The sequence below is a fragment of the Pristiophorus japonicus genome, chromosome 15, assembly GCF_044704955.1.
Source record: "Pristiophorus japonicus isolate sPriJap1 chromosome 15, sPriJap1.hap1, whole genome shotgun sequence".
NCBI classification, from domain to species: domain Eukaryota; kingdom Metazoa; phylum Chordata; class Chondrichthyes; family Pristiophoridae; genus Pristiophorus; species Pristiophorus japonicus.
In genome coordinates, this window is record NC_091991.1 from 23042931 (window position 1) to 23056984 (window position 14054).

Below are 14054 nucleotides of genomic sequence, written 5' to 3' on the forward strand. Positions count from 1 at the left end.
TCACTGCCAACTTTATTTTTTTGTTGCGCAACTGAAAATGACAGCAGGCACCAAAAAAAAATCACATTTAGGTTTCTCTTTTACATATTTCACTGCTGATCAAAAGACCACAAAGACATTATCTTGAGTTCAGTACCCAACGATCAAATACAGGGCTGACAATTGTAATATTCAGTTTATTTGGTTGTATTGGTGTAAAAATTGCATCCTTGTGCTAGCTGAAAAATATTAATCACAGTGCTACATGAATTGTTCCCCAGATTAATGGAGAGAAACCTCTGCGAAGAAATGACATATACCAGGTAAAGGTACGATTTATATGCCACATTTTATGTATCTATATTCAATTTCCTAATAGTAAGCAGCAACATTGCTTTGTTACGTAACAACATTTATAACTTAGATTGAGACAAGACATGAATATCAACTCCAAGCTCATTATTTCATATTGTTGTTATTATACATACCTTAAAAATCAGATTTCATCCATTCTTCTGCAAAGTTCCATACTTTGAGTTTACTTCCATTCAGATCAATAGTTCAAGATACATATTTGTCACAAAACATTGCATTTATTTCATTAACTTTAAAGGATACAGAAACCACTCACCTGATGACAGATTCTGTAAGGTAAATTAAAACTAAAACTATTACCAGGCACTTCATTTCTGCTTTGACTGGAGCTGGTCACTTCGAAGTTCGTTAGTAATGCTGAAGTGGTTCAGTGAATTTACTGAACTTACCGTCATCAAGACCCCGTGGTAAACAAGGTAAATAAAAGGCGTCGTCACTGTTTGGCAGTAAGCAGCCCATAGTTCACATTATGCAATAATACATTTGTGATTTGAAGTTTTCATAGAAGACAAAATAACTATTTTAGATTACCGAAACAAATAACAAATTATAGTCTGTTTGTAACAATTTTTAGGTGAGTTGCCTGATCGTGCATATATTTTTTTAGTTTGGCGCATTTTTGTGCATTTGTTTCCATGACATAACCCAGAAGATATCATTGACACTTTGAGTTACCACCTTCCAAGCAAATTGCTTTTACTAATTTCTTGGAACAGCAGTTGTGTCTGTGAGGTGTTTTGTTGCAGTTGATCTATAAGTTGAGTTGAAACCTTTACTTTTTTTTTTACTCCTTTAAATGACTGCTGCAGTCCTTTAAGTAGAGGCAAGAATGGCTTTCCCAGTACAAGTGGATACGTAGCCCTCTGCAATTCACTCCTCCAACTTGAACACTCGCATTGGGAATTTCACTTAAACAGCCAGCAATATATTAATAGATTATGTTCTTCCAAACAAAGGTCGGATCTGGAGAGAGCATTTTGAGCTGTATAATACTAGGGTGAAGTACTGGTGAGTACAGGTCTATCATGAGTGCTTCTTGCATTATGATGTTTCTATGGACAGACACCATCTGAATGTTAACTGTATGGAATCCCTTTCTGCTCATGTAGACAATAGGGTTGATGTGAAGAATCCTGATGGGTACATGGATACCATCCACTATGCCCTGGATTTTTGGCAACTCTGCCCATTGGTGAGAGTTCTGTCCAGATGATGTCTCTTTTCCACAAGGACTGCTGTCTGGCTGATTTAGCAGATTCCACTATAGTGACATGGAAGGATCTGGTAGCATAAAATCTTAATATTATGGTAATCATAGTTATGTGAAGAGCCATCCCTATAGTAGAATTTATCTGCAAGTCAGCATAGATAAGTGGTATGGTCAGTGACAACCTCTCTAGTGAGACAGAAGCAGAAGCAACAAAGACATATCTCATCTGACATCCCCAAATAGGAGTGTCTATAAATGTATACCGTAGGGTACTGATGGATGTAAGTATTATGTCAGGTGTTAATGTACCTACATTTGGTGTCCCCTCATGAACTCATCTTCAAGTAAATTATGTAGCACTGAGAACCCCTCAAAGGAATTTCCATCTTGAGTACTTTATTTGCTGCACTTCAACTATAGCAGCAAGCAACAATATTGGAGGAAGTCTTCGGAAAAAATGGTCATGCATATTAATGACTTTGATGAAGGGAGCATGTGTAATGTATCAAAGTTTGCTGATGATACAAAGCTGGGTGGGCTAGGTAAGCTGTGAGGAGAACACAAAGAATCTGCAAAGGGATATAGATTAAGTGAGTGGGCAGTAAGGTGGCAGATGGAGTATAATGTAGGGAAATGTGAGGTTATTCACTTTGTTAGGAAGGACAGAAGATCAGAATATTTTTTAAATGGTGAGAAACTTTTAAATGTTGGTGTTCAGAGAGATTTGGGTGTCCTTGTGCAAGAAACACAGAAAGCTAACATGCAGGTACAGCAAGCAATAAGGCGGCAAATGGCATGTTGGCTTTTATTGCAAGGGGGTTGGAGTACAAGAATAAGGAAGTCTTGCTACAATTGTACAGGGCCTTGGTGAGACTGCAACTGGAGTAATGTGCACACTTTCGGTCTCTTTATCTAAGGAAAGATATACTTGCCATGGAGGCAAAGGAGGTTCACTAGATTGATTCCTGGGATGAGAGGACTGTCCTATGATGAGACATTGCATAGAATGGGCCTATACTCTCTGGAGTTTAGAAGAATAAGAGGTGATCTCATTGAAACATACAAGATTTTGAAGGGGATTGGCAGGGTAAATGCTGAGAAGTTGTTTCCCTTGGATGGAGTGTCTAAAACTAGAGGTCATCGTCTCAGGATAAGGGTGAGATAAGGAGAAATTTCTTCACTCAGAGGATTGTGAATCTTTGGAATTCTCTGCCCCAGAGGGTTGTGGGTGCTGAAACTTTGAGTATATTAAGATTGAGATAGATAGACTTTTGCACTCTAGGGGAATCAAGGGATATGGAGATCGTGTGGGAAAGTGGAGTTGAGGACGATGATCAGCCATGATCTTATTGCAGGCTCAAGGGCTTGTATGGCCTACTCCTGCTCCTGATGCTTATGATATTATGTTCTTATAAATGGCACCTCCATAGCAATCGAAGCTAAATCTAGGATCAAAATTCAACTAAACATCAATGCTTCGTTAAAAAAAAACAAAAGCTTAAAATTAACTTTTTCTACAGCAACCAATCATCAGGAAGGCCACTGCATTAACCATATGCTCATTTGGATGGTGAGCTGAATACTGGGATGAAGCTAGCTCAGGGTACATGAGATATGAATTGGGGCATGATTAATATAATTTACATAATACAATGAGGCTAGTGAAGGCCAAAAATGCAGCCTCCCTTTGCCTTCCAGTTTTCTTTTCCACAAAATGCAAAATTCATGAACCAAACAATAAAATGGCAATGGGGATCTTTCAACTGGTAGTTAACATCAGTGGCATATCTTGCAGCTTACTTATCCTCTTCCTGTGAAAATTAATTTGATGGACAGTTTTACATTTTTGTTAAGCAAGACCTTAGAAGAATTGTAAGCTTTTTGATTCCAAATTAGCAGTATTGATCCGTAACCTTCACATGCAATCTCTGTTGATTCAGCACTGAGGGCCATCTTGACCTGCTACTGCTGATAGAACATTTTGATACAGCATGTTGTGTTTGCTAAAATCCATGAAGTACTGACAATACAAAACTGGGAATGTCAACAATCTACTGGAAACTGAATCCTTTTAAAGGCAAGGGTCATCGGAGGATTCTATACCAGCTGTGCAGTGATTATTTAAACATTTCACCCTGGACGTTGTTTTAAGAATTACATAATGTTACAGTAACAGTATTAGTGGGATGTTAAAAGTAGCTTCACTACTGTAATAATAATATACTTTTTATTTTTAATTTAAAATGTAAAAAGTATGTTATATAATAATTTAGTTCTCTCATCCTATTTTTTTAATCTTTTATTATTCCTTTTACATGTTTCAGCCTTGGCTCAGTGGTAGCTATGGATTAAAGCCCCACTCCAGAGACTTGAGCACATAATCTAGGATGACACTTCAGTTCAATTATGCAGCAATGCTGCACTGTCTTTTGGATGAGACATCAAACATAGACCCTTTCTGCTCTCTCAGACGGATATATAGCATCCCATGGCTCTATTTGAAGAAGAGCGGGGGAGTTCTTCCACTGTCCTGGCCAACATTTATCTCTCAACTAACACCACGAAAGCAGATTATTCTGTCATTTAACTCAGTGCTGCTTGTGAGACATTGCTGTGCACCAATTGACTGCTATATTTGCCGACATTACAACAGTGACTATGCTTCAAAGTACTTCATCGACTGGGAAGTGCTTTGGGTGTTTTGAGGGCATGAAAGGTGTTCATAGAAATACGTTATTTCCATTTCCATTTACTTACGATGAAACTTGCTGTAAGAGAAATTTGGCATTAGGGGTACCAGCGGGACAAGGGTTAAAGTGCTGGTTCCTGCACCGACCCATAAGGAGGTAAAAGGCTTCTCTTCGGCCTTGTACCAAGGCTCCAGAAGTTATCAATTCAATAATATTCCGACAGGATACGATGTGAGAACCTAAACAGATATTGATAAGACCTTGCGAAGAAGCTCGAGGCGGACTCACGGGCACCAAGGAGAATCAACAAATTCTGACCTAATGAAGTCATTCTAGTCACGGCCTAAGGTGGTCACGAGGGTCTTGGCCTGTCAATCCAAAGTAGCACTAATAAGGTAGTCCAATTAGAGAAGTAGCACTGATAAGGTAGTCCAATTAGAGATCTAGGGAGGTCTTACCAGGGAACGGAGGGGTTTTTGAAATGTATAAAAGTTGTATGATTGTGCTGTTCGGGAAGCATCTCCACTCACAGGCGGCTGTGATAAGAGGTGTTCCCGGACGTTCGTAATAAAAGATCGTTATACCTTGCCATCCGTCTCTGTCTGCTAACTCCGGGGGCTGTTACGCGGGTTGGGGCGAGCGTCGACCCTCTATATCAGGGGGCCCGCTCGTGGGAGGAGAAGCCTTCCCATTTTCCCTTACATTTGGCGCTGCGAGCAGGGTACGGACTTCCCGAACGGAACAATAACCCAGCTGTTGGGTGAGTATGTTTTAATTTACCACCTTCAAGTTAGAGTTGTGGCATTGTAAACCGCAAGGGAAGGATATCTGTACAAAGAACCATTGTAGCAGGTCCAGGAGGGACGGAGACGGAGGACAGGGACGATCTAGGTGTGGAAGGGGGTCAAAAGGTGCATCCTAAAATGCGCGCGTGGAGGTAGCACGGCAGTGCGAGGGTACGACGCAAGGGAAGATATAGAGAAAGGTCTATTGACCCGAAGCGGTACGAGCGCACGGTGCAGGGACGAGATATATTGACCCAAAGTGTGGCAGTACGAGTGTATGGCGCCAAGGGAAGACATATAGATATTGAGGACACGGAGACGACGTCCCTGCAGTGATGGGATATATTGACCCAAAGCGTGGCAGTACGAGTGTACGGCGCCAAGGGAAGACATATAGATATAAATAATGTCCTGCATACCTAACACGAATTAAAGGGAGTGCCCAAGATAGCCCCGAAGAAGATGGGTAACACGGCTATTAAAAAGGTGAATAAAACCAATTGTAACTTGCGTAACTACGTAATGCCATAAAAAAGCTGATAGTGACTATCTTAAGTGACATATGGATCCAAAAATAGAGCCGGCCAAACAATTCATAGGCTTTGTTGAATGAAGAGAGACTTTTGTGAATGTCTTTCGTTGCGTGAGAGTCCTTGTGTGATTTTTTGACTGCGGAATGAATTTTTCATGTTTCTGAAAGCCTGTTTGGAAAAATAGTGCAGCTCCACCCACTTTTCCAAACAGAGTGAAAGTTTTTTTTTAACCCTTTGTAGTGATGTCCTGTATGTGGGAAGTTTTAAGACATTTTAAGTTAGAAACACAGGTGTGGATTTATTCAGATGATAAGTTATGGAGCTAGGAAATGCACAAAGGATAGGTTTGTTGAGCAAAAGATAAAAAATACATGGTCCCGGTGGTTAAAAAAAAATAATTTATTTGACACGCTCACTTACTTGTCGAAAGAAAACACACAATTATTGATTACATTGGGTTGAAATTTAGTCTAGGAATGAGATAAAGAATGCCTTTTAAAAAAGGCCTTTGAGGAACTCTCACGGCTGCGGGATGGGGAAGTACGCTCCCATTTTCCTTTGTGTAAAACCTTGACGCAAAAGCTTCTAGCTCAGTTAAAAAAAAAAGAGTTTTAAATAAAGATTGAAATTACAAAATTTTAATTGGGATTCGGAGATATTAAGAGAAAGCACAGCAAAATACTGAGATGGATTCAAACTAAAAAAAAATGTATTAAATTAAATCTGATCTCTTAAAGAAAAAAAGGAGAAAAACAACTAAAAGGTTTGGAAACAATCTAGAAATACCTTCAGGGATCAGGTCAAACTCCTGGGTGAGTGGCGAGCTATCTGCGAAGGTGTAAAAGGGACTTTTGAAAAAAAATAATAAAATGCTAAAACGGCAAGCTTTAGCAGTTCAGAAAAAGGGACATTCTAACTACGTTGAAACTGAACATTTGAGATAACGAAAAGCAGCCCTCAAAGCCTACGTGCTAGACTCCATTCTAGTTATGGAGAAAAGAAAAAAGATAAAGACACAACTTTGAAAGAAACAAATTGAATGATTTGAAAGAAAAGTGTCTTCAATTGTCTGATGATTTTAAATTAACAAGTTTACAGAGTCACGAGCCCTCCATGTAAAATACAAAACATAATTTGAAGAAAGGTGATCTGAAAAAAAAGACGTAACACACTAATTAGGTGCTGGAAAAAAAAAGGGGTGTTTGCGATGGAAAAAGACATAACTTACTAAATACTAGTTGATATCGGCTGTGAAAAAGATATTGGTTTAATTGGAAAAAAAAGAATTTGAAGAAGTAAAAGACACTCTCCAAAGATAATGATTTTAAATTACGAGAAAGTTTCACTGCAGTTTGAAAGATTTCCAAAATGGACGTTGTTTATCAAGAAAAGTCCCGAACAGTCTAAACAAGCAGGAGGGTTTTGAAAATAACGAGGAGAAAAGATCTAAGCTATGCGAACTCAGCACAGAAAGAAAAAACTGGGAATTAGAGAATCTTACTGAATTTTTAAATTCTTATAGAAAATGGAACTGGCACGGATGTTTAGATTTTGTGCTGAGAAATAAAACGTAAGATTTGCCCAGTGAACGGGACCGTAAAATAAAACGAAATGTTGGAATGTATACAACGTGTGGGAAAATTGGATTTCAGTAAACAAAATAGCTATTAAAAATGTGTGGTCTCGTTTTAAATCAATTAAAAAAAAATCTTTGGCAAGTACTTGAATTAGAAGTTAAGAAAAAATTGGAGTTTAATCTAAAATGCCGTCTTTCCTGATGAGAAGACTTTTATTATGACAGCTTTACTAATGATTTCTGCTGTTTTAATGGATTCCTAATTTCTAAGCGAGTTTTGAAGGCACAAAGACTTAAAAAAGAATTTTTCGGATGATTACGCGAAGTCACGTAATGACATCAGGCTTTCTTACAAACTTGTAAAGGAGTTAACCCTTTCCATTGACAGCTGTTTTATACTGGACATTATTAATTTGGATTTCTAAATAGAATAAAAAAGACTCACCTGACAGATAGAGGAAATGGTGCAATAGTCAGAATAAAAATAAAAACAGAACGAGCCTATGTAATAATACTCGCCTGATACAAATAAAAGAAAGATACTCAAACAAAACAAATTCAAGAGTTAAAAGCTAAGATAAATAAGCTGGAAGAGATTTTTTTTTTAAACGGGACCAGACGGATAGTGCAGTGAGCAGCCATAGCACCATCACCTATGGCAATAGAGCCAATGTACCCCACGGTGGGTAAGTGTAGTCCACAAACCCAACCTAACCCTTACCTCCGATTTCACAGAGTGACCTCGACATGCATGGATAAAAGATGAGTAGACCAGAACCTAACACCTGGTGACGACCAGGCTATCTGTTTAAAATTTGCAGATAAAACACTCACCGAGATGGGACCGCAGCGGCTACTTTGACTCTGGAGACTCAGGATACTGGGAACCTTAAGGCCCACGCAAGCACTGGATAATACAGATGGACTACGAGAGATATAGCACACGCAGGAAAGACACAACTACATGAACTAGCTTTGTTTAATTTAACTGCAGAAATATGCATCTCAGCAGCCAAGGACTGGAGCAAGGACAGAACTTATTTTAACGCATGGCTATGTATAGTGTATTAAGTAAGGTTGTAATGCAGCAGGCTGCCGATGCCATGGGCGCCAGTAGGTTCCGAGGACAGGAGCTAGTTCATAGGACCAAAAGGGGAAGGGCGCAGAAGTCCAACTGGATGGAATTTCAGTTCTAGAAGCTCATGCCTGGGCAGACAAAGCTGCAAAACAAGCAGCCAAATCCACCCCGCAAGAGAAACAGAAGGGTGGGAACAGAACGGAGCAAAAAGGGGGGTGGGACCCCAGGATGTTGAGGAAAACTGGCCAGTGGGATAAAATGAAGACCAAGGGAGGTCTCTGAAATATAAGGTGTATGTCCTGAAGCGTGACACGGTTATAACACGGAGAAGCCGGTATTGATCATGCGCAGCGCAAACAAGAAGGAATACAACCTAAAAAGGGGGGCGGATGGAGTGTGGAGGAAAGATGACAATAAAGGTCCGGCTGGGACACCAAACACGCCCAAAGGGACCCTGGGTAGCCCTACCACTGCCCCGACAACCACCCTGGGGACAACAACTCTTCCCAGCACAACCACGCAAGTCCCCCCATAAGCCCATCCATAAAGACTGGAGCCAAAGGGGGGCTAGTAATAAAATAATCTAAAGAAAGGATATAATTGGGGTGCGTCAGCGACTACTTAACCTAAATATAATGGATATCATTCTTCCTAGCTTCTGTGGGAATGAAACTATACCAGAACCTGGCACAACGGATCCTCGAAGGCCCAGAATCCACTACCCTGAGATTTAATTTCAGAAAGGGAACAGGACAAGGTCGAACAAAAAGGGGAATAATGGAAACACTAGGCACGGGTTATGCGGCAGGGGTTACGACAATGAATTCCATAGACTTGTATGCAATATGACCAGGCTAACAACTTAATGGCGTAGTCTTGAGGGGTTTACTGGGGAGGGACTTGGATAACCAAGCCCTACAAGCGCGGTTGGGAGATGGCGCGGAAGGGAAACTGTTACAAGTGGCCCATACATTACAGAAGCATGCCAAGACAATAAATTTGATCCACTGGGGAACGACATAAGTAAACAATTACAAGCTGAGATAGTTTGCTCCGGGTATGGGGCCTGGATTAAGTGAAGTACAACATAACTTGGAGCAACTCCAGAATGGGGACATACCAGATTGGATCCCGAACAGCATACTTAACAATTGGACTCTAGATAAAAAAATGAATGACAAATGCAAGGTACGAAGGAATAGTCACACATGGGTGCCAAATTTCAGATGTATTACTGGGCGGGTGAATATGATGGGATTTATGTTGTCCATATCACAGTATGATGTAACAAAGGGAGACCCCTTATACCAGATCGATAATATCGGTGAAGTAAGACACCAAACTCGGTTGCATTACCATCAGCCTGCCAGACGGATTAAAATTAAATTAGTATGAAAGGCATTGACATAACTGATTGCTATAAAAATAACAAGTGGTTTTATGTCGAGGTACGCCACGAATGATGAATGATGATTGCAGATTCCACCAAACAAACGGATGCATGCTGAGTATCACTCCTCTCGAACACGGTTCCGAAACAATCGCTGCTGCACAAGAAAATGGAGATTTGGTGCATGAGCACAGGAGCAGCCAACCCGACGATTAAGACCAGGGGAGGAGTCACCCCCTGTGTCATCACCAACCCTAACTTCTGTTTCAGGCACATGGGAAAAATAGACATAAATGGATACCACATACATCCCGAGACAACGGAAATCATCCACGGAACGGTCACGAATACCCTCCGAAAGGGGTACAAGGAGGCGGTATGGGAACCGCAAGGCACCGGAATTAAATGAGGAACAATTACGTTTGGTGCAAGGAATTCAGAATCAAAGACGACAGTATATCCAGCTGATGGAAGAAGTAGACAACCTACAGAGAGATACTAACGCGATGCTGGCTGATCAGCTCTGGTACTCAAAGCTGTGGAACTCAAAACTGAGTTAATTTTTTGTAATACTTTGTGCTTGTTAGCTTTAAGGGGGCCCTCCGCCCGAAACGAGGCGCATGCAAACCGCAACCCGTTTTGAGTGCTTTCACTGACGCAGTGGTTGAGGTGGCTTCTTGAGCGAAATTCTGCTCTTCATTTTTTTTTCAGGAGGACCGAAAGTCACTCATAATGGGGGCGGAAGTGGGGCGGTGAGTACACCAGAGAGGCTGAAGGTGGGGGAGGGAGTGTAGTGACCGCCACGATGACGTCATCACAGCGCCGTGTCACCACAGCTCTCCCCTTCACTTAAAGGGGAGAGCCTGCGCGAGTTTAAAAGTTTTGTCCACTGGACCACCAGGGAGGGTTTCAGCCGGAAGAAGAGGGGGTGCCAGGCTGCTTGTTGGCAGCCTGACAAACCCGGGGACATAATTGTCAGGCCGGCATGGCAGTCGGCCGACAAAAAAAAATTGGCGGCAGCGGCAGTGCATCCTCCCCTTTTAATGGGAGCCGCACCACCATTGCAATAGGCCTCAGCCTCACTGCACCGCCGCGAAAAAGATTGTTTTGGCACCACCCGGAGGTAGATTTTCACGGCAGAATTTTGCCATCGGTGGGGGGGGGTGTACATCGGCGGTGCACACTGTGATGACGCACTTAGAAATATAAAAAATAGGAGCAGTAGTAGGCCATTTGGCCCTTCGAGTCTGCGCCGCCATTCAATATGATCATGGCTGATCCTCGATCTCAACACCATATTCCCAATTTTTCCCCATACCCCTTGATGTCTTTTATTTCCAGAAATCTATCTATCTCCTTCTTAAATATATTCAGTGACTTGGCCTCCATAGCCTTCCACAGGTTCACCACCCTCGGAGTGAAAAAATTTCTCCTCATCTTGGTCCTAAATTTCCTACCCCGTATCCTTAGACTGTGACCCCTTGTTCAAAACTTCCCCGCCAAGGGAAACATCCTCCCCGCATCCAGTCTATCCAACCCAGTCAGAATTTTATACGTTTCAATGAGATCCCCTCTCATTCTTCTAAACTCTAGTGAATACAGGCCTAGTCAACCCAATCTCTCCTCATACGACAGTCCTGCCATCCCAGGAATCAGTCTGGTGAACCTTCGCTGAACTCCCTCTATGGCAAGTATATCCTTTCTTAGGTAAGGAGACCAAAACTGCACACAATACTCCAAGTGCGGTCTCACCAAGGTCCTGTATAACTGTAGTAAGACATCCTTGCTCCTGTACTCAAATCCTCTTGCAATGAAGACCAACATAGCATTTGCCTTCCTAACTGCCTGATGCACCTACATGTTTGCTTTCAATGGCTGATGTACAAGGACACCCAGGTCCCTGTGTACATCGATACTTCCCAAGCCATCACCACTTAAATAATACTTTGTCCTTATGTGGATAAGTTCACATTTATTCACGGTATACTGCATCTGCCATGTGTTTGCCCACTCACTCAATCTATCTAAATCGCCTTGCAGCATTTTGCATCCTCCTCACAACTCACAATCCCACCTAGTTCTTTGTTGTCAGAAAACTTGGAAATATTACATTTGGTTCCCTCATCTAAATCATTTATATATATATAGTGAATAGCTGGGGCCCAAGCACTGATCCCTGTGGTACCCCACTAGTCACTGCCCGCCACCCTGAAAAAGACCCGTTTATTCCTACTCTCTGTTTCCTGTCAGTTAACCAATTTTCAATCCATGCCAATACATTATCCCCAATCCTATGTGCTTTAATTTTTCACACTAACCTCTTATGTGGGACTTTATCAAAGGTCTTCTAAAAATCTAAATACACTACATCCACTGGTTCTCCGGTATCTATTCTATCAGTTACATCCTCAAAAAACTCCAATTATGTCAAACATAATTTTCCTTTCATAAATCCATGTTGACTTTGTTTAATCCCGTTGATATTATCTAAGTGTGCCATTATCACATCCTTTATAATAGACTCCAGCATTTTCCCTACTACTGATGTCAGGCTAACCGGTCTGTAGTTCCCCATTTTCTCCTCCCTCCTTTTTTAAGTAGTGGGATTACATTTGCCACCCTCCAATCTGCAGGAACTGTTCCATAATCTATAGAATTTTGGAAGATGACAACCAATGTATCTACTATTTCCATGGCTACCTCTTTTAGTACTCTGGGATGCAGATCATCAGGCCCTGGGGATTTATCTGCCTTCAGTCTCATTAGTTTCTCCAGCACTATTTTCTTACTAATAATCATTTCCTTTAATTCCTCTTGCTCACTAGACCCTTGGTTCCCTTAGCACGGATTGACAGCACCATAGCGGAAGGGGGGGAGCAGGTCACCACCGGGATACCGCAGGAGCAGAATTTTGATAATGACGGCCATTACACGAAAAGTCGGCGGCCATTGCACTCTGCAGCATGGTCGCCGATTTCTGGTGTTGAGGCCTCAAGGAAAGGGGCAACTCCGGCCCCTAGTTATTTTACCCTGACAGAACAGAACAGAAAATACTTTTACAACGACAGGGTATATACAAAGAACAACAGTAATAAACATCCATAATTCTTGGGCTAGATTTACCTAAATTTCTTAGTGCAATAGCATAGAAAGATAGTCTAAGCGTGTTGATTATTGCTGATCAAGTTAACACCTATTTTCATGGGAGGACAGCAATAATAATTACATATTATTTCAATGAAGATAGCTAGAAGTTAAATCTTGTTGTGGATTGGGCATTTTAATTCGTGATCATTGAAATTCTAGGTGGAAGGGTGAAGTGTGTAATAAAGAGTTGGGGGAAGATGGATACAGCAATTCCTATCTTAAATATATCAAAGAATATTTTTTAAAGCAAAATTTTAAGAAAGAATTACATTCTAAAACGCTGTCCAATTGCGCTGGTCCATGGCCAATTGTGTGTTCAGTGGTATGTAAATGAGTTGAGCAGAAACTTGAGAGAAAAAAACGTCTCTCAACACATCACTGATTGTGCCCAAAGCAGAAACTCTACCCCCTTATATTTTAAGGAACTCTGAGCTAATTCAGTTGCCAAATGCACAGAATTTTGTCTGACTGGACTGTTTCAGAGCCAACTAAACCAGGCTTTGTTAGCAGTATTGCTAAACATAATAGCCCATGGTTTGCGGTCAGTGGCAAAGCAAAGGCGTTTGCCGGTGGTCCCGAAGTAAGCTTCCCACAAAGATTTGGCGAGATGTTCGGCTTTTTCGATGCGTAATTGAAATTAATGGAAATTAATGGGCGATTCCCAATGAAGAACTGCTGTGACGACAACAGAGCTAAGCAGCCAATCAAAGTGCAGAATTCTCAAAGAAAACGAACAGGAAGTGATTACGTTCCTTTGATTACAACTTTTTTTAAATGCTAGAGAGTGCAAATCAAAGATTGAGGCTCTCGCATGGGGAAAAGGTAAACCGGAAATAAAGATGAACAAACTTTTTTTTAAGTTAAAGATTTTTTTAAAGTTTCTTAAAATATTTTATTAAAATGGATAAATTTAACACTGTACAAAATTAAAATTAGTTTTTCAGGTCCATAAACTTTGCTTAACAGTCAATAAGCTGTTAAACCCCCAGTTACACCTTTACCAAAAGGATCTACATATAACGGGTAATTTATCAAAGCTATTACCACGGGAGAGCCAACGTTTTTGGCAGTTTGCATGATTTGAGCAATTTCACTGATTGCTGTTTCGGGTGGGGCACAGCACAACCTGTGAAGGAACAGTGAATGACAGACCGTAGCTTCAGGATTTCCACGTTAGGCTAAGGATGCGCTAAATCCTGAAGTTGGGTTCAGTTTCAAAGGCGAAATGATGGCCAATATGATGAGAATGCAACGATGAGCACTTTAGCAGAGGAAATAAATAGGTTAACCC

At 41.1% G+C, this 14054-nt stretch overlaps 1 long non-coding RNA gene across 1 annotated transcript; it reads left to right on the forward strand.

Annotated features, from left to right (window-relative positions):
* Positions 1–264: 264 nt before the first annotated feature.
* Positions 265–4841, forward strand: LOC139280639 (uncharacterized). The gene is made up of 2 exons (XR_011596730.1): positions 265–302; positions 3889–4841. It is a non-coding gene; the product is annotated as an uncharacterized lncRNA (long non-coding RNA).
* Positions 4842–14054: the final 9213 nt, after the last annotated feature.